Genomic DNA, 21,597 nt, shown 5'->3' on the forward strand with positions numbered 1-21,597 from the left:
ATGGTGTTCAGTAAAATTAAATTGAGATTTGGCCCCTCACCTCTGTCCACCTGACTTGTCCATGCCTGCTTGCCAGCAGGCAGAAACCTGGAGCCTCAGAGCTGTCAAGAAATTCCCCCACTTGCACATCCTCAACAGATCAAATAGAGCCTCAACATAAAGCAATTACAGCAAATTGGAGGAAAAACTCTGACAGTGAATCAACAAAAGCTGGGAGTGGAGGAGGAGGAAATCCAAGTTATAAAAGTATAAGGAGGGGGTGGCATGGGGTTGCCTTCTGGTTTTACAAATAGTAAATGCTGATATGACTTGAAAGTTTTGTTTTGGGTACTAATGTGACTGGGCTTGAATGCTTGAATAACCCTTTGACAAGTGTTTCATAATGGTTTTCCAAGACCCTGCTCTGTAAACATAACTTGAAACTGCTCAGAGCAGCCTCCTGGTTGACTCTGAAAGCTGTTGATCGTCTTCCATGTCTTTGTTGAAGTAAATAGCTTTACATGAGGCCAGGCTTTATGTTTACAACAGTCCTACACAAAAAACTTCTTTTCATTATCCCATGGCTAAATTCCCAATTCAACAAAACAGTTACACTCTGAGGTGTTTGGCCAAATCTCAACATAAACTGTGCTAGAAGGGCATGAGCTTAAAGCAGTTAAGAAAGAAATCATGCAGCTTTGGGCTCAGGGGATTGAACTCCTCTTTGATTGATTGTTTGACCATTATATGATATATAAAAACATGGCTGAGTCCACTCTTCCCTGTATTGTGAAGGATTGTTCAGTTTATCTTGTTACCATTCCTCTCTTTGAGTGTCTTTTTTCTGCTTTCTTGTGTGACAAGGAAATTTATTGACTGGCTTCATGGCAAAAGCCACATGGCAGGCACCAGTTAAAGAGAAGTTGATTAGTAGGTGCATTTATGGATCTTGCCCAGTTTGAGGTATGCTACAATTATTGCCACAATAGTCTGAGTTTTGTAGTGATGAAGAAGCCATCCTAGGAGGGAGGCACATACACTGTGTATTACATACAATGAAACCAGAGAATGTTCTAATTCTTCCTATTTGTCATCAAACTGCCAAAGCTTTTGTCTGTGAGATGTATAATGAAAGCACATGCCTGAAGTTTCCTTTGTCTGTGTTACCTTGACAGTCTAGCATCATTGATGACAAATGGAAGCATGATGGCATTTGTATTAGTAAGAGATTTAATTACATTTTTTCTGATGTCTGAAGATAATACCTTATAGTGCTTTGTCACATGAAAGCTTTTTCCTCTCCTTCCTCTTTGGTGGCTTTTTTTCTGTGATACTTCTCTTGATAAACTCATAAATTTGCTGAATGGAAGCTCACTGGCTCCTGCTGCTCATTCCCCTGATATAAAATTGAGTTTTTGCTTTAGTGTGATAAACATCAGGCAGGTCCCCTCTCACCACTTTCTCCCACTGCAGCTCCATTGATTTAATACTCAGTAGTTACCTTAATTTAGAGCATGAGAGAAGCTTTTGAAACTACAGATTAAAGTCTGAACTTGGTTGATTTCTCCATTCTTTCTGAATAGCTGTTTTCAGTTGCATATAGTTTTCTGCAAGGTCATTTCAGTTCAGGCTTTCTGAAAAACAGCAAAAAACTCTGCAAGTCTGGCAGTTCTTGTATAGCAGTCAAAGACAGCATTGTTGTTTCAGTTAAAAAAGCCCAGATCCCACTGGCCTTACCAATGACTTCTCTGTCCCCTTCTTGGGGTACCCATGGAATGTCACCATAAATCAAAAAATGACTGTACTTTGTTATTGCTACAGACCCTACCAGGCAAAATTTTGGTTGAAAGACTTCATGTAAAGCATTGCTGTTCTTTATCCATGAGGCAACAACGATTGCTTTGCTGTTAGGTCCTAGTGGTGTTTTGTCAGCTAGAGCTGGTCAGACTGCAAGAGCTGGGAAAGTATGTGTGTATTCTCATCAGCATTTTATTTTGGTCACTGCAGTGGTAACTGCAACAGGAGCTTTATCAATGATAGCTGCAGCTGCATTCCAGTGGCAACAATTTGGCACTCTGATAAAAAGGTCAGCACACCTGAGACAGCTGTGTAGGTATTTGAGGCACAGTTACATCCGATTTAATAAATTGTGCATGTCCAGGAATTTCCCTGGGTACTGAGGCCAACTGGCATGGAGTGGCCTAATTCTGTGACAGTAAATACTGCTGGACTACAAACCAGCATGGTTTGTACAGTCTGCCTGTTGGAACACTCCCAACAGAGCCCTCATCACGGAACCAGGCACAGGGATGGCTGGTGGGTGTCCCAGCACAGTTTGCAGGCAAGCTGGATGTACAAATGTCCTCCCCTCAGGTCAGAGACATCCTGCCCGTGCCCCACCTACCCCATCACATCTGACCTGCTCTGATTATGGAACATCTGCACAGGGTGACCGATGCTTCCACTGCAGACTTGAAAACAGGATCCCAAGTGTTTGTGACTACTGAACTGCAGCTACTTCTTGAGATAAAAAAATCAGTGAGAAATGAGAATTTGAGAAATGTTGCACTGTGAATTGTTTTCTCAGCTAAATTAAAATTTTAAAATGAGAGAAGGAAAAGGCATGATGTGATGTAACTGACATAAATACACACTGAGAATTGAATAGTGTTTCCCAAAATATATCATGCTTGAAAGAAAAACAGTGAACAGGGGGCTGCTAGGAACAAGGCTCTGGAATATCTTGCTTTCTTCTGCAGTTGGAGTTGTTCCCTCTTTGTGTGACAAAGCCTCATGTCTGTATGAGCGAGTGAGAGATCCACTCCCCCTGCCATCTGCTCTCCTGCCTGAATAATTAGAAGGAGGAAACAGGCTCAGCTCGGGAAGAGGGGGAAGCAGAGAGCAGGCTAATATGGGGAGAAAAATATCCCATCAAAACTAGCGGCAGGCTGGGAGGAGGGAGAAGCGGGGAGATGAGTTTCCAGCCTTAGGCAAGTGCAGCCTGCAGTGAATGAGGCTGTTCACAAAACAACCTGCAGCGCTTGGAGAAGGAGGGCTGTGAGGGAAGGGAGCAGCACTCCAATTCCAGGAAATGCTGTCCTCACACACACGCTTGGGCGAGCACTGCCGAGGATGCTGGGGGTCTTTAGGCTGTCACTGCAGCTCAGGATTGCTCTGTGCCATCTTTGAGGTGTCCTGCACTGGCTAAGCAGGAGGACTGAAGATGTGGTCCCCTTCAGAGCAAACCTGCTCTCAGTATGCCCTGATTTTACCCTCTGAGTATCTCAGTCTTGCATTTAGTTGATTCACTTCCCTTTGCAGTTAACAGTCTCATGTCATCCTTTATTTCTCAGAGCAAGAGATTTGTATTCCACGTGGTCTTGTGGGATATCCAGAAACAAGCACCAAAGACATTCTGCACAATGTGACTATCTAATGTTGACTGTTGACATGGGGGCAATGTTAGGAGCATTGCAGGGCATCTGAGCTTCCTCCTGTAGCTCTGCTTTAGGTTCTGTGGGTTCACATCTAAGTGATGAATCTTTGTCACCTGCATCTCTTAATGTAAAACCATATTTCTTTTGAGGAAACCTAGAACCACAGAATATTCTTCTGGTGCTTCCAGTGAAAAGATTTGCAGACCATTTTACAGGAAACTAAAGAAGGTAATCACTATTCCAACTGTGGATTCTGCAACATTCTTCATTGCTATCTACTACTGCAAGTATATAGTCAGCAATTTCATAGCCCAAACACAGTAATATGTCTTTTTCCCAGTAAACCTTTAAATGAAAATGTGAGAAGTAGCACTGAGTTCTTCTTGGACATCAGCCAGGACAGGGCACAGCCACAAATGCCTGTCAGTGCCACTGTATATAGTACATCATATATGAGGTACAGACCATGCAATGTCCTCTGGCCTCAGAGCTGTGACAACAGGCAATGAATGCAAGACTGAAGATGCTGGGCCATGGGCAGGATTGTAATTATCTCTTGTCTGAGTGGAGATCTTTGGGTTTGCTTTGGGATGCTTGGATGTGCAGGATGCTCTTCCCTGCTGCTTTGGCCCTAGGAGGTATTCCACTGCAAGAGAAGAACCTCAACTCCACCTGTGCATGCCCAGGCAAACAAATGCTTGTGTTCACTTTTCATCCTGTAAAAATGACATTTTCACCACTTCCCTCTGTCATGTACCTTCAGTATTTAAGCACACACACCTCCTACCCATGCATGTGCACAAAGTTTTACAACATACCCTTTGAGAGAATTGCTTCAGGGGAAAATGTTTCATAGGGTTTGTTTTGATTTGTTTTTTGTGTTTTTTAATTCTTTAATCGCCCCCTGGATGGCAAAATTTCCTCCAAGTCTGCATCTGCCCTTTTCATGTGTGACATACCTGTCTGAGAACCAGTTGTGCAGTTCTGTATGTCTATTCACTCTTGCCAGCCATGGTTGATCTTGTCTTTTTTTTTTTTTATTCCCTTTGAGTAAGGTTGGAACAGTTTTTTACCAAAAGACTTCTAGAAGTTGTCTCAATCTAATTCCTTTCTTATGCAATAACAAACTCCAGCTGCATTTCTTATAGTTTTGTTTGGTAGTAATGGAGCCCATTTCAGCCATCACCAAAGCAGAATGTACATATTTTATCTTCTATCTCACCTTTACCTCACCCTTGTGGTTTCTGCTGATTATTTGAACTTTTATTTCGTGCAGTAATTAATGTGCTGTAATAAATTAATTCTTGGCTTTCTTTCTTCCTTCATTAATTCAGGAAATGCTTTGTAGTTCAAAGAGGTTATGTGTCTGCCAGATTTCACACAACTCATTAAAAAGGAGCTTTAAATACTGCAAACAAATCAACCCTCAACTCGCACAACATGGAAGGCATATGGAAAAGTGTGGTGGTTCTATTTTCATATGAATCTCTCCCTTTTGCAGAGGTAAGATTGTATTTTTCCTAACTGACATTCTCAAGATTTTACTTTTTCTTTGTTTTTTACTTGTGATGTACATACTAGAATCAGAGATCTGCAGTACATAATCTCTGTTTAGTGACCATAGTGATCTTCCTTGTATTGCAATGGTTTGAAAGTCTGGAGGACTTAAAGACATGTCAGAAGTCCTTAAAATGTAGAGGCTTCATCCACCCACAGTGGTTCCTGTTGATCTTTTTAGCTTTTGCTACAGTAAAGGATCCTTGGGTGTTTTCCTTCTCTCTTTAATAAGAGCAGAGAGAAGACTTCTCTGAGGTTCTGTGGCTGTTGAATTTCACACATTGCTTTATTTGAGTAAACAGACCCCATGGAGAAGAAGTCTCAGCACAAATAAATTGGTGCAGCTCTTTTCTGAAAATATAAATCTCTCTGTTTTTCTGATAGTGCTTAGCATGTAGTTGCTCTGGGAGGGTATTGCAAGGTGTTTCTGAGCTTCTGCTCCAAGTCCAACGTTGACTCACAGAATGGGCAGCAATTCCCCAGCAATGTACACAAAGAAAGCTCAAGTGCTACAGCTACAACATTTGGGGCTCTTGGTGTTGTCTTTCCTTCTCTGGGGGGGTTCCTTAGAATCTACTGACTGGAGAAGAGAAAAGAAGCTTGTGTGGAAAACAGCATTTGACTGAAATGTCTGAAGCCATCGGAGAAAGCATCCTGGGTCTGGAAGGTGTATATAAGGGTATAGAAATCTTGAGTCTGTCCAGATACATTCAATCTAAATGCATAAAGAACTGGAGAGAGAAGTATAGCTAAGATATGAATTTAAAACCCATGAAAATGAGAAGACATTCACCTTTTTGTCATTGTATCATAAAGGCAGGAAGTCATTAAGCAGCAGCAGAAGTAGATACAATTAAGAAATAGGGAAGATCCCATGGTAGAGATCTGTGCCAAGTCTGACTGAGCTGTAGATATTAAAGTCTTCTCCTGTTCAGGTGCCAGGATTACTGTGTGATTCTGCTTAAGTGTATTTGCAGGATGGCACCTGTGAAAACCAGTGAAAATTTATGAGTTATCATTACCCCTCACTCACAGGCTTTTAGACACCATATAGAGCTAATTTTTTCTGCTGAGGCTGTAGACAATATTAATTTGCACCACAGTCCTAAAGCCAGAGCTGCTGCCTTATGAGAACATGGAAGTGTACTTGCATGGCACAGAGCACTGTGCTGCAAACACAGAGCTGGGGCTGCAGCAGCACCAGAACCAGGAACATCAGAGCCAGCAGCACCAGAATCTGAATTGCACCAGTGTGCTCTTCTTCCAAGGGGCCTGGCCCTGCTCCTCACAAAATAACTCAGCTGGAATGAGATACAAACCTGAAGGCACTCTTACATGGTGCTGGGAGCTTCAAAGATGTAGCCTAAGAAATGTTAGGGAAGACTGATTTAGCCAATCCCAGAAAAATTAACTTTAATGAATAACAGATTATTTCCCAAATAACTGTGAAGTCACACTTTTTATAATACCCTGCAGGAGGCACCAAAGGTACTGAGAGGGAATGGTGGTCAATATCTGCACTGTTCTGCTGTGTTGTTTGGTCCCAGCCATTCTATCTGCTGCTGTTGCATACCCGCAGCTCTTTCAAATTCCTTCCAGCCTGCTACCAGTGTCTCCTTCTCCTTAAACATGCTCAGAGGAAGGCATTTAACCACCAGCATTAAGAAATGTGTTCATATTTTTACTCTCATTATCAGTCAGCAAGTAATTCTAAATTTTAACATGACTTTTCTGTTAACGATTTCTGTGTTTAATTTTGAAGTCTTCAGAGTATTTGATTCCCATACCCCTGTTTAGTGAGCTGTATTAAATGCAGTTGTTTCTTGCCCACTGCAGACTGCTATTTGAAATGCTCCCTTAGGATGTCTGCACTTGTGGAAGAATTAATTCCCTCACCTTTCTTCCACACTGAACAAGTCTTTAACCACTTCAAGCATGAAGAATCTGCATGGCTACACCAGATTCCTTCCACATCACCTGCCTGCCACTCTACTTCTTCAACATCCCCTCCCTCCACAATTCCCTCCCCTGCCCCCTTGTATTCCCCCTCCTCATTCCTCTTGCCTCAGCGTGCCCATTTCCCCACCCTGGGGTTTGGGACAATGTGAAATCTGTCCCATTCCAGAGCCCAGCTGGGCCACCGGGGCGGAGGCTGCTGCGCGGCAGTACCTAGCTGGGGTTTTTGTGTCATGTAGAAAAACATGTCCAGGCAATCCTGCTTATCCCGTTATTTTCGGGAAATCCTTTCAAACCCTTTTTTCTTATTCAAGGCATTTCTCTCTACAGCCAGCAAAGGGATAGACCATTTTAAAAAACAGCAAGGTTTGCTTGCCAGTAGTCAGAATCCTATCCCTACCTTTCCCAGAATAATACCAGGGACCTTGAGATTAAAAAGGTGAAATTAACACCTCATTAGAATAGCTGGTTTTTTTCCTACTAAATTTGAAAGATTTTTGAAAGGATCAAAAGGACAACTCAGCAAAAATAAAATTTTTCCTAAATCCTGGTTTCTTTTCCTTAGTCACTCTAAACTGCAATTTTCCACTCCAAAAACTATAAATGCCCTTTTGAGATTTTGTTATAGAATACTGCTTTGTATTTGAAACCTCAGCAGAAAAGACAATAAGCCAAAATTTGACCTTGGATATGACAAGAAAAAGCAAACAAACAATCAGGAAAAAATTAACTGTCTGTATTGGACTGCTAGAGGACTGAAGGAGAAACCTGCTTCTTGTGGCTGATGCAAGGGTTAAACTTGACAGCTGGATGCAGTTGTTTAAGAAAATCTCAAAGAAGAACAACAGGACACAGAATAGGACCTTTGCAGTTGTGAAATTATTTCATTGCTAGTAATACTCAACCTTGGTTGAGGCATAGGTGGGGAAGGAAGAGCACTTCTCCTCTCCACTGAGAGCAATATGTGTCTGTTCAGGGACTGGCCATCTAGAGCAGTAGCAATTAATGTTTGTGTGCTATACAGAGATAGCGGGTGGCTACTCAAAAGGGCTGGGAGGGAAGAAGAGTTCTGGGGGAAACTGTGGAAATTCCTGAGATATTTGGGATATGTGGTAAAGTGGCTATGTGGACTGAGACTGTGGAGTCTGTAGGGAATGCTGTTAGGTTGAATGGCCTCAGGGTACAGTGTTTATCAGTTTAGGCAGCACAAAAGAAAATAGAAATGGAAAACTCTGCTTTAAAAAGATGGCTTTTCTGGCATGATATATGGAGATGGGGTATAAACCAGATTTTGGGGTGTCTTAATAAGTCTCAAAAATATGCCTGAAATACTGAAAGACCTCGAGAATTCAGTAAATGAAAATGAAAGGTGATATTGGAGCTGGTGAAATGGAAAGTTTCTTCTCTTTCTTGCTGGATTCAGTCATAGAGGATAAGACTTTGCAAATTAAGCTGGTTTTGAAAGTGAAGTCACAGGTGTGTGTCTCTAATCTTCCAGGTATTTTTTTTATCTGACTTTATACCTCTAGTTAGTTCATGCCACCATTTTTTAAACTAAATTACATTTTGAAATACTAATGGTTCCAACCATCAGATCCCCAGGGGTGGTTATTCATAGACTTGAGATTTATCCCTCAATTATAAGGAAGCCAGATAAACTTGGGAGAATGAGACAGCCTCTCTCACACCAAGTTGGCCAAGGGACTTCATGGATACCAGTACAGTGCTTTCCATTTCACTTTCTAGTGGCTGATCTCACTTAGTCCTCTTCTAAAAGTCTCTGAGCTTTTATGAGCAAGCACATTTCTGGTCAAAAAATGTTGTGTTTCTCTTGCATTAACCCTGTGGGCCACACTGTTAAGTAAGTGCTGTAAACACATGGCTCTGGCCAGCTACAGCAATGATCCTCAGCTGAATGGAGTGTCTGTTATTGGGAAATCTCCTGCTGCACAGGCTGGCAACTTCTGTGCCTGAACTCCTTAAACTATTGATCTGTGGAACTGATGGGGAGCAGCTGAGCCACAGAGAAAACTCAGAAGCAAGTTTCAAGTCCATGAAGGCATTTGTTCTGGAAATCATGGATATGCATCACTTGCCCCAGCACCAGTGTTCATGCAAAGCAAGGTTTCACAGTGAGATGTTGCCTCCAAGGCCAAGGCCACTTTGCCCTGGAGCATTTTCTAGGAAAGAAAACCCAAACCCATGCAGTATCCCACAAGGTGGTTTCCTCCAGCGTGTTCTCGGGTTCTTTTTGTAGTTGCCTGGCAACCAGGGAAGGGAGGAGGTGGAGAAGGATGCATCTGAAGAAGCAGATTATCTGTAACAAACCAGTCAGCAAACATTATTAGTAAAACATCATTATCTGCAGCAAATCAGCTCTTGCAATAGGTCATTCCTACTGGCCCTCTTCAGATGGCTGTCTGCCAAAGGTGAGGATCAAGATTCTGCTGTAATTTTACAAGAGTTTCATCCTCGTGTGAATCCTTTGGCAGTGCCAGAACTCTTTTCCTCCAGTGGGGACAAGTGAGGTAAGAAAAGAGCTTTGACCATTGCCCAGAGCTTCCCTGTGTTGTGTTAGGTATTCTGTGTAACTGAGCAGGGCCCCTTGGCTAAAAGGAAGCCAAAGTTGAATTCAGCTCACTTGTCCCTACTGAATGTGATATTTAACCTCAGATCTTGTACATGATGTTTTGCTTAATTGTCAAAAGAGCTAGAAACTCTAAAAGGTGAAGTAGGGGTTTTTTTTAATCCAAGAAAATAAAGAAACAGAAAAGTAGAAGTTTTCATCTCCAATTAAGTATGGAGGGGAAAACCCAGGAACACTATTTTTGCTTTGGAAAACACACAGAAAAGGTGCTTTGAAAACCATGGCACAGGACCTGGTGAAAATGTGATGTATTTTTAAAGTTGATTAAAGCTATTAAATAGATTTGCACTCATAGAGCCTCATGGAAAAAAAAAATTGTATTTGTGCTTTCTTGTGTAAGAATAGCAGAGTGGGATAAAACATAGCTTTTAAAGGCCTCATTGCTATTGTCTTTGAGATAGCAAGAAGTCACTGCAATGAATAAGCTAATTAAAGAAAATTTTTAGTGACTCATGGAATCATAGGATCATTTGGGTTGGAAGAGGCCTCTAGGATCAATTCCAACCATTAGGCTTACACTGCCAAGTCTACCACTCAACTGTGTCCCTAAGAACCAAACATACATGTATTTTAAACACCTCCAGGGCTGGTGACTCAATCACTTCCTTGGGCAGCGTGTTCCAATGCTTGACAGCCCTTTCAGTGAGGATTTATTTTTTTCCCTAATATCCAATCTAAATCTCCTCTAGTGCATGCAACTTGAGCTAGTTTCCTTTTGTCCTGTTGCTTGTCACTTGTGACAGTGACCAGCCCCCACCTGGCTGCAGCCTCCTTTCAGGTTCTTGTGGAGAGTGACAAGGTCTCCCTTGAGCCTCCTTTCCTCCAGCTCCCTCAGCTGCTCCTCACCTTTACTTAAAGAAGGCCAGTAGAAAAATTGTTTGCTTTTCTTTCCCTAGATTAAGAGATGATACCTAGAAGTTCTTGAAAAGTTTATTTATATAAGTCATTATTGCTGAAGAATGAAGAATTATTTTAAATAACATGTTTAGGATAATAAAAGATGTTTTCAGTGGGATGCTAATATTCTTTTTATAGAGAACACCATACACATATGCAATAGCATTGAAACCCCAGAATAAAGCCTCAATCTGACTAGATAAAATAAATTCAACTTGTCCCACTTCAGAAAATAGCATCCCAGACACTTCTAAGGAGCCATTCCTCTTCTGCTATGCATTGCTCTATTCTTCCTATCACCCTGATCTCTGTTCCTCAGGTTCCTCAGATTTATTTCTGCTGAACCTGCCCCTTGAATGCCTCTGCTCCTGCCATCTCACGAACACATTTGCCAAACTGACATCTGTTAAAGTATCTGTCCCAATATGAAGAAAGAAGCTCACTTCAGCCTCTTGTCTGTGCCATGTATTGTGGGTCCAAAACAAGCCTGCAAGGCTTGTGTGCAGCCCAGCCTCCCCCTGCTGCTACTGTGGGGTCACCTAACAAACATTTTGTGCAAGGCTTTGGCAAAATGGCAGGGAGGGAGCAGGAAAAGGAACAGCCAGTCTCATTTGCAAGTAGATAATGAATTAAAGCCTTGTTTTCTGTTCAGTTATAATCAGTTAGGTGTTGGACACTCTTAGCAACTTGTGTATGTGATACCCAGGCACTGGGAAGACCCCACCAGATCAACACTGATTCAAGGTTTGAAATAATGCCACAACATCCCAAGTAAGGCAGACTGACAATCAATTTTGGGGCTGAAAACATGAACTGAACATCAGGTATGGGAACACTTGTATCTTGAAAATGCATAGTTTTAATTTACAGGGTTTTTTTCATAATTGCTTGAACTTTTGGATCTCTATATTATGTGTGCTTTTGCTTGGCAAGTATCCTGCTTGGAGTGTAATGCTCACTACAATACAATCATTTATCTATTCTTAAATTTCTCAATTGCTTCTGATTTTCATCAGAATGAAAACACATTTCTTCATCTGGAGATGAAAAGGGAGGAAGAGAAACTTTTGCAATTTAACTTAATTTGTCCATGTGCTTAATTTTCCCTAATTTTAGATCTGTTCCCACTTACTGCTGCTACCCTCCAAAGGGGCTTATGCCCAGTAAGACATCATTTCAAAGGAGAACACCAAAACTTCCACTGGCAATAAATTATCTGATAAAATAATTATGAGGAAGGAGAGAGCTCCTATGAAAACCACAACATTTTCTATAATTTTTCCAAAGCAATGTGCTTTGTTTTTAGCCAAGAATACCTCAGCTATTGCAGTTGAGAACCAGAAGACTACACTGAAAATTTTCAGTTAGAATAGTGATTTTATTAGAAGGCTTGCAACAGAAAAAATATTCAACTAAAAGAAAATAAAAATTAGAATGAGAGCCAGCCAGCTTTGATGGAAAATATTCATAAATCCTACCAGGGATTTAATTCTTTCAAAAGAACTGTGGTCTAGTAGCTTGTCTTCCGTTTGTTTAGTTTGTCAGCTTCTTCTGACACCATTGATCCTGCAATTTTTTTTTCTCTTATTTGCTTTAATTCATTCCTTGAAGTTAGCAAAGACTTTGCTCAACTTGTTTCAACTTCCAGAGGGTTTCCACCAGAGGTGGTGAGCACCCTTCTTCCTACTCTCCCTCCCACTCTCCCCTGTGGAAGTTGTCACTCCCCTTCACTGCACCACAGATTCAGGGTCTGTCTGTCTCTCCAGGGCCTGTCTGCTATGAAGCCCCTGTCCCTTCCTCCACCCTGCCTCATACGTGTTCCTGTAGAAGTGCTGCCACCTCTGTGATTGCACTGCGGACCTCACAGCTGAGCACCTCTCAGCAGAATGAAATTCAAATTAGTGCTGGGAGGGCTGGCTTGTTCCCTCTTTAGCCAAGCTTTACTCCCAATTATTAAAGCCTTTGTCAGAGAGGCTTTGATGCTAGGAATTAACTTGAAAGGAATTTGATAACCAAGGGCCATATTCATGATGCAGAGACCTCCACTGAAGGGCTCTCCCCCCCCTCCCCAGCATCTCCTGAATTTTGAGTAGATTCCCTAGTTGTCATGGCAACAGCCTAATTTGCTCTCTTTTTGTGGTTTAAGTAAGCATCGTGTAAAAGCTCCTCAACAAATGATGCTAAAACATCCTGAGCTTTGGTAGTGACAGTGGGCAACTTGCCACATGGCTTAGTTTAATTGCTCTGAAGCTACCACCAAGTGCATAATTCAGGGTTTCCTTTAACATAGGAAAAAAAGTTTGGATGGCTGCAAGGGAAAGAGGAGGAGGAAAAGAGCAGCTGCCATTCTTCAGATGTGAAACAACTTCAGGAACAAGAGGGCAGTTTTGTCCGTTTTTGTGGCAAAGAAGCCCATAACAGAGAAAGACAAAAGCTTCGTTGAGACTGTTACTTTTCCACTCACTTTGAACTGGATGAGGAGGGCAAAAGCATCCTCTGATCCTCTACTCCATTGTCCCAGGGAAGGCAGCACAGCTCGATCCTACTTTGGGACTGAAGTGGGGTAGATAGCCCAGCAGTTTAGGAGGTGGCAACCCCCATGCATTGTCCCAGCTTCCTGATAGTCTTTCAATGTCAAGGCAGTGCCTAAGGAAAGGCAGCGTCATAGGAAAACTTCTGGTCTGTCACCAATGAGCATCAAGCTGGTACTTGGGCTTGACTTCACCCTGGTGTGCCTCCTGCCTCTGGAGGCAGAGCTGAGGCTACCCAGCCCGCCAGGCCTGGGAGAGGAGCCAAACCAAGAGCTGGTGTAGGAGTTGCTTGAGTTACTTTGGGCTCTAGTGCAAATTTGAACCTCTCATCATTGTGGTGGTAGATATATAGACTCTACAGAGTAAATATTAGCACATGGAAAGCAGAGTGTAAAGGGTGTTCTTGGACTCTAAGGGAAGAATAATGGTAGCTTCATCCTGCCTGTTTATTTTTCAGTTATGGTGGAATGACACATCTGTTTGTTAAAGCTGTGCACATGAGCATGTATTAGCAATAGCTTTCAATCCTGCTGTGAATGGTCATTAAAAATCCCTGTTGGCTGCTTGGTCTGTTCTGAGGATACCAAAGGATTTTCCTGCTGAGCTCCTCCACTTCCACCATTCCTCCTGTAACAATAAAACTCTGTAGGCAATCAAAGTGGTCTGAGGCTTGATTTAGATAGTGGTGACCCTGTTGAGGGTATCTGCAATGGTCTGTAACTTTTCAAACAAAGCATCACCTGAGGAAAAACGGCAGCATTCATTTTGGGACCAACTACTTCTTAGGAAATGCAAGTGTAGGTAGTTGTCTCTAGAAATTTCTGGTCAGGAAAAAAATAGTGCCAAAACAGATTGCTTTAATCATTTGGTTTTGGGGAAAACTGCCATTTTGTTGTGGGGTTTTTTTGTTTGTTTGTTTGTTTTTGTTTGGGGTTTTTTTTGGGGTTTTTTTGTGTTGTGTTTTTTTGGTTTTGTTTTTTTTTTTAATGTGGGGATCCAAACTCTCACAGCAGGCATGTGAAATCACAGTCCCTGGGCAGTGCATCTGTGAACCTTTCTCTCTCAGGAACCGTGTGTTGAACTGATGGGATGACAGCACAGTTGTTTTACAGGGGATACTGTGATACAAGGCAGACTCTCCCTTTTCCCGAGGATCTGCTTGTCTTGTCACTCCCTTCTCCAGAACAGTTTCATTCTTTTCTCACATACTGCATTCAGGGAAGAGGCAAAGTGTTTGGTGTGCTGCAGTGTCTCTTTGCCTGGACAGGAATCTCTGCATCCACTGAGAGGGTAATGACCATCCACAAGGGAAATACTGTATTGTGGGCTGAGAACTGAGGTGCAGCAATAAAATGGGAATGCCATGGCTTAGGGGGAGGAGGACAAGAAGGATGAAATGGGAAATACAAGTGGGTAATCCAAGGTCTCCTTTTCAGGAGTGACAGACAGATTCTGGGTTTTTTTTACCCACCTCTCTGATAAAAGCCTGACAGTGGGGGTAAAGTCTGTGACACCAGAGCCTGCACATCCTTGTTGTTTTACTAAATTATTCATTCCTGTTCCTGTGATAATATAGTTATAAGGAGGAGCCTAATTGAATTTACTGTCTGGCATTGGCCAATAGGGCGATAAGGATCCGGCAGAATGGGATGACGGTGAATCCTGCTGGTGTGCTGTGAATGTGAAGCAGGACGGACTGGCAGTTTGTGTGCAGGAGGGAAAAGCAATCCGTCCAGGGCCCCTGGATTAGCAGAATAAGGAAAGGAAAGGTAAGGGAGCGGGTGGGAACGGGATTTGCCTGAATCGTATAGTGACCCTGTGCTGAAAGGCTGGTTTTGTTCACAGGAAAGCACTCTGCAGGCAATGTTTTCCTGCAGGGTTAGGAGGGAGCAGGAATGCATGTGGTGGCACTGGCTCAGTGCATGTAGCCTGTGCCTTTGTCTTTATATGTGCTGCAGGGCTCTATAACGCTGCATGTTCACTGAGCGTGTCTGTGCAGAGATTCCTGTGGTTTGTGTGGATCCAGCAGCAGTGCATGGAGCCTGTGCAGTGGAAATGAAACGAGGGGAGTCCAAAGGGAGGATTTACCTCATGGGCAGAGTGGGGAAAACAGTAGTGCTTTCTGGTTTGATTGAAGATGAAAACACCGAGTCTCTTAGCGAGCTGCTGGCAAACAAAACAGAGCAAGCGTGTGTGCATCTGTCTGTGTATGTCCTGGATCTGCAGTGAGATGTTAAAATGAGAAAGAGGAGATCAGACTGGAGCATTAGGTGTTGCAGGTGGAGATAAATTGCAGGCAATCTGTGTAATCAGATTCTCTAACATGGAGAATGCAAGTGAGTACGGAAGCGGATTAATCTTCTCTGCTGCGCTGGCTACACCTGGAAAGCAAGGGGGAGATGGGATGGGAATCAGGACAGGTAATGTGACTGGTTAGGGAAACTGATGCTCAAACCATCAGCTGGTTGTGCCTGCTGCTAAAGTGGTAGCTTATTGAGTTGCTTCCACAGATTTGTTATTTCCCTTTTAATGATGCAAATGTGAGCATCTCTGAGGATCAGGTTAGAGCCCATAAATTGACATCATCTGGAAGAACAGGACTACATCAAGCAAATTAGCCTCTGCCCTTCCTTTTGTTTCACTGCCTTTGCTCTGATAGCAAGTGACTGCTGAACACACAGGGCAGGTGGGGGAAGATGGATTACAAACATGGCCAGTGGCATTAAGCCGTGCAAACAGCAAGTGTCGTTTGCAGTGATGATGTTATCATCACACTTCTCCAGCTTACATTTTTGCAAGTGTGCAAGACAAGGTTGTCCTGAATTTGGGGTAAGCTTATTATGGTCACTAACTGGAGCAGAGGTCACAGCTCACTGTAAGGTACTAAAATTTTTAGCTGCTTCTCATAGGGGTTCACCACCTCATTCTTTTCAAGCTGGGATCCAGAGGAAAGTGTTGCTGAGACTAAGATGTTGCTCACCTGTGGATATCTCATCTCTGTTGGAAACTCATTCTTGTCATGAGTGTGGAGGGAGATATGCTTTTTCTGCTTGCTCAGAAAGCAGCAGCTAGAGCCTGCCTCCAAAAAGAGAAGTAAGGCAGAAAATCCCACAGGGAGAAGTTACAAAATGGCTTATCTTGGATTAGCCAAACCCTTTTGCCCAAATAGGTTCTCCTTCCTCCCTGACACCAAATTTCTTACATCAGGAGTCAGCTTTCCTCTACCCAAGCTTCTTTCTTTTCTGTGGTTTTCTCACATGGCCTGAAGGTTTAGAAAATGACTGATATCCCTATCAGAGAGCACCTCCCTATTCGTATCTACACTCTGCCCATGACATCTCCTGGAGTCTCTGGGCTGTGCTCCTCCAAGGGGTGGGCTGAGTCTGACCCCCTCTGTCTCACAGCTTGTGCATGCAAGTGGGGCCAAAGGGATAACCACTCAGTAAAAGTATGAAAAGGTTCCACCTTGCAGAGGGTGATTGTACTGGGTGATGAAAAAAGGAAACATTGCAGATTCCTGTAGGACAGAGGCAGGCTCTCCTCATCTCACCTGGAACAGCTGACTGAAAAGTGGGTCTAACACAGGGTGTATGGTCACAGTTGTGTTTTACTCCAGCTTTCAAAGCACTCGCAGTAACAGAGTCAGTGAAGAAATGAAAAAAACAACCCTGGCCATCTGAGAATTAACTCCCCTGTATAATAAAATTCTTTCCCTTTGCCCCAGAAACAGAGGAATAGTCTAATAACTTGCTTATTCACACACTACAAAAGGCTGCACAGCTCTCAGGTGCAGAGCAGGAGGTTCTCCCTGCTAAAGAGTGGGCAGATACTCATTGCTCCTGGAGAGTCCCTCTCTCTGCACATCAGAGGAAGTCCTCTGCTCTTGCTGGTTTTGGGAAGTGCACCTTCCCTGGGAGATTCCCACAGGGATTTGGCAAGAGAAGCATCCCTGTGACGCTGCAGCAGCAGCAGCAGCCCGGTGCTGGCTTGCAGCAGTTACTGCTGGTTGGGTGCCTGCATTGTTTTCTTCTGCCCTCGGAGTCAACAGGGAGGCTCAGGAACGGGCAAAATGCCAGCGTATTCCCAGGGAAGCTGACGTCATCGCCAGCTCACTGGTGCCAGACACTGTGCTGGAAACCTGAGGTCGCTTTTCTGCCATTAATTGCTCAGATGATTAATTCATGCAATGATATAATTTTCTTGGGTGGAGGTTAGGAGGTTATGTACTCGAGTAACGAGAGGCGTGATGGGATGCGGAGCTCGTGCTCCTTGTTGGTGTTAACACTAATTAGAACAAAGCAGCCACTGTGTGCTCCACATCATCCTTCCTCCCCCAGAAAGGATACCACTTTTTTCATGGGTCCTTTAGGGGGGATGAGGGGGTGGTCCCATGCGATGTGTGAGCAAGTGTTCTTATGGGATTTGCAGTATTGCAAATTCTACACCAGAGGACTGAACCATAATGCCCCTTAACTTTCACAGCTACTCTGCAACAAGGATTTTTGCTCTAATTATTTTCACATTAACTACTTTATTTATGCCATTTATGTTGCACTTTCCAACAAGAAAAAAAACAGTATTATGCTCATTACAAAGACAAAATAAAAAGAAAGAAAAATAATTGAGTTTGTTTCTTATTGCAGAGTGGCTGTTATGTTGCATTGTGGTGTTCTCCTCTCAGAGGGTCCTGCTCAGTCTATAGGGGTGTAGGATCAATTTTTAGTTGGTCTGGAAATTCCCCAGAATGTCAAGTTTTGCAGTAAATACTCTAAGATATTTAATTCTTTTGGGATGTTTTTAGGCTAAAAATCCCTTTCCTGTCTCTTTACTAGCTAGGCAAATAAGTCTAGAATTCCCAAGTGGGCACTACAAAGAGCTGCCCTGGCCCAGACACAATTAACAGCAGATAAAGTTGCAGCAACTTGATCTGTCAATCTGTTGGTAGGCAAAACATCTAACTTGAAATGTCAGACAAACCACCCAGGGCATTTTCTGAGCTGTTGTAAGAGCATTTTTTGTCAAACGACGTCAGTGCTCTGCCACATGGACCCCTCCCTCTCCTTCACTCCAGTGCTGTTCTTCTCACTTCAGGCCTTTGTGGTTTTGGCTGATTTGCATCCCCAGAGGTGTACAAAGCCCCGGATCATAAGTTTTCAAACAAACTTGGTCAGACCAAATAGAAATCTTCCGATTTCTAGATTGGCCTTTTATATATAGGATAAAATGGTTTCCCTTCTGTTTAAGCAGTGGGGAAGCCATGCTCTCTCTCCATTCTGGATAATTCTTCACTTTTCCCATCCTTTGTGATTTGTTGTGGTATTCTCCTACCTCATCTAGAGATTTCAAAATGTCAAGGAGCTTTTTTAAATGCCGACAAATAACAGAGATTTGATTAGCAACTGTAGCAGATCACTTACCAGTCCAGTACTGTAGAGTCATATATATTTATAATAGAGTTATCAAGGAAAATGAAGTGATTATGCAGAACTAACAATGTCTGTATTAATGGCTATCAGCTGCCAGACGTTCATCTCTTGTCTGTTTAATGAGGAATAATTCTGCTATGTCTGGGCAGATCAAATGCTAAAGCAAGGGTGCAGTTTGGCTCTGCTGCCCTTAGCAGATTACACTGGCCACAAGAAAGGTGGCCCAGGGCACATGCTTGTAATTTAGACCCTGCTCATAAAAGTGATAAAAACTAATGACACAGCCTTGGAAAAGTAGGAGGAAGAGTCTGTGGTGGGGCCTTTGGGGGGGAATAATCTTTTGTCCTGGTGGCAGCAGTGCTGAATTCTGTAATGCCATCAGAGTGACAAGAAGGGGAAGAAAAGATTGTCTGCTTCCCAGGATGGTCTGTGGGGAACTGGCGTGGGGAGTGAGGAGAAAAAGTGATTTGGATGGAGTAAGAAAGACCCTTTTTCTAGGTTTCCTGAAACTGGGAGTATCGCCTTCATATCACTTTGAGAGAGTAACTACAGTCATTTTAAAGCGCATTAAATTTTGCTCTGAACTATCAGACTGGGATATGAACAAGACAGAAAGCTGCTGTGTTTCATCATACTCCAGCCTGAAGAAGGCAAACAGCATTATATTCCTGTGTGTCTGAAAAATAAATCAGAATCCATGTTAAAAGAAGGAGGAAGGTAGGATAAAGGTAGGACTGAAGAGCCATGTGAAAAGCTGGACAAAGTAACAGAGAGGGGTGTGCCTTTTTTTGGAAGAGGGAAATTTTGGTTTCTGCCAAGCTTTATGGGTTTTGGCTGATTTATTTCCCGCTCTCAGCATGATCCAGAGCCAGCACTCCTTCCCTGTATACTTCAGCTGGGGGGGAAAAAAAGCATTGGTTGACTTCTTTCTTCTCATACACAGGAGCAAACATACACATACCAACTCCTTTTAAAAGATGGCAAACAGTGTCTTCAGCCAGGCCTTCATGGTTTGAAATGGCTGTTTGCTGAGCTCCCTTGAGTTTAAAAAGTGCGCTACCTTGACCCCTATGCTTTAATTTACAATTTAATGTTACATTTAGTTGACAATGTTACATTTAGTTGACAAGAAGGAAATAGTATTTTAGCTTGCTGATTCTAGCCCTTTCAAACCACAAAGCCATTTAAGAAAAGATACTAATTGACCAGTTGTTCATAAAAGCCACAGCTAAAGCCACCCAGATTACTTGGAGTCAAATAAGGAGTTTACTGATTCCCATCCAAGTGAGTGGAGAAAGTTCCACTCCTCTGCAACTCAGGACTTCCAAGCCTGCTAGAAAAACCCAGCCAGAAATGCTTACATCATATCTTTTATGTAGCCAATGCAAAATATTTTTAATCTAAAAGGACTGGTAGGCTTTCACCAGCACTAAATTAAGTTTATAAGAAAACACAAGGATATTTACATAGAGCTATTAGAAAAGCAAAACCAATAGCAGCAGAACAGTCAGCTCCAAGATGATTCAGACCCTTAAAATCTGTCATTTAAAATATAGTAACACTCCTTTTTTAGATGAAGTGCATAATTTTTAATATAGGGTATTCTGGCCCTATGTGGTTGTTTTCTTTTGTAAAATATAATGAACATATCTGTTATGCCATTATCCTTCTCTACCACTTTTAGCTGTGCTTTGCTGGAGTAGAGTAGGGCTGAAGAGCCCTGTAGTGCATTGCAGCCCAGGAACATATCAAAGACATTCTTGGCTGCAGAAATACTTTTCCCTGACTCTGCAGAGCAAGCTGATAAACTCCAGAGGACAGTGCTAGAAAATACAGATACTTCTTGGAAGTATCTGTGGAAGGAAAATCAGGAGTTTTTTCACTGAATTTACCAGCACAGTGCAGGTTTTTATGGCCACTGCTGTACAGCAGTGAACAATAAAATGGAAATTTGGGATAAAGAATGACCTCATGGTGCCAGCGGTGATGGTACCATGTGTTTCTGTCCCTGAGTCACCACACACACTTCTGATGCACTGTGCCCATCACTGGCAGCTGCCAGGGGCTGTGGACACAGCGCGTGGGCAGGGAAACACACTTGGTGCACGGCTGTTTTCTGAAGTGGGCTTCATAACCAAATTATGTGACAAGCTAGGAAGCATTTATTCCTTTTTTAGCTCCAGAGTTTTTTGACTTACTGCTTAAAGATGAGACTCAGTGCCTGTATTTCCCTGTATGTTCTCTAAAGCATTGATTGCACTTTGGCAAGAGGGGTTGGATGAAACACTGTGCTCCCTCCAGCAGCTCAAGGCTGCTGTATTTAGCTTGATGCTTCTATCTAAAATAGGCCTGTGTGTATTTAGTTAATCTTTTGGGCAGACTTTCTTACTTCAGCAGTCTTGTGAAGTTTCTTTTAGCAGGAGAGAGAGGAGTAGGCGAGGTAGGGGGTTGCTGCTTTATAATAAAACTGAAAGAGGCTGACAGGAATCCACACGAAGGTTACCTTGGTTCACTCTGGGCAACCTTAATAATTCAGCAGAGCCTTTCTAGTCCGGGCTTCCCACACTGTTCCCCACAGGGGCAGTTTCACATATGAGAGTTTCTTGAGGCCATTCAAGGCACCAGCTACTGAGAAGCATAGGGGAGGATGGCGCCTGTCAAGAGCTGGAGCTGACAATTCCTATTAATGTGCAGGCAGACTTTTCCAGGGAAGACTCTTTGATGTCTCTGACTCTTGGTCACAGTTCACAGGCCTCTGGCTTTTCATGCCATGCTTCTTTCTTGAAGGAAAGTGCCACCTCTTTCTTCTGCTGAGCCCCACGGTCAGACAGTCTCCTCCTTCGGCGTGACCCTCAGAGCAGAACAGTGCCTTCAGTCACCCAGGGCAAACTCAGACCTTGAAAAGTCACAGCTGGCATCTCCTGCAAAAATCATGCCAGCTGTGCCTTCCACCATCATCAGGACGAGAGAGGGGTCCCTTCTAACTTCCAAAGTTTTTTCATTTCAGAGAGAACCTCATAGAAGTTGATGAGAATTTTGCTTGGGCTACATGGGAAAGAATTGACCTTCTGCTTTCTGAGATAGTTTCCAGTTAAATAAGTAGCATTGCTACAGTTTTTCTCTATGCCCTGTTCTGCTAATAGAAGCAATAGCTGATTATCTCACAC

General features: G+C 42.9%; 1 protein-coding gene across 7 annotated transcripts in view; it reads left to right on the forward strand.

Annotated features, from left to right (window-relative positions):
• The first annotated feature begins 3,583 nt into the window (after nt 1–3,583).
• Nucleotides 3,584–21,597, forward strand: part of SYN3 (synapsin III) — a 200,937-nt gene continuing 182,923 nt past the window's right edge. The window contains exons 1-3 of one of the 7 annotated variants that reach the window (XM_064420396.1): nt 3,584–3,644; nt 4,751–4,919; nt 14,629–14,773. The gene's annotated coding sequence lies outside the window, so the exon portion shown is untranslated. Of the gene's footprint in view, nt 3,645–4,750; nt 4,920–9,206; nt 9,458–11,125; nt 11,298–14,628; nt 14,774–21,597 lie in introns of those variants that run through there. The other 6 variants (XM_064420395.1, XM_064420393.1, XM_064420394.1 and 3 more) reach the window with 6 other exon arrangements.

Source organism: Passer domesticus, chromosome 5, assembly GCF_036417665.1.
Source record: "Passer domesticus isolate bPasDom1 chromosome 5, bPasDom1.hap1, whole genome shotgun sequence".
In the NCBI taxonomy this organism is placed as follows: domain Eukaryota; kingdom Metazoa; phylum Chordata; class Aves; order Passeriformes; family Passeridae; genus Passer; species Passer domesticus.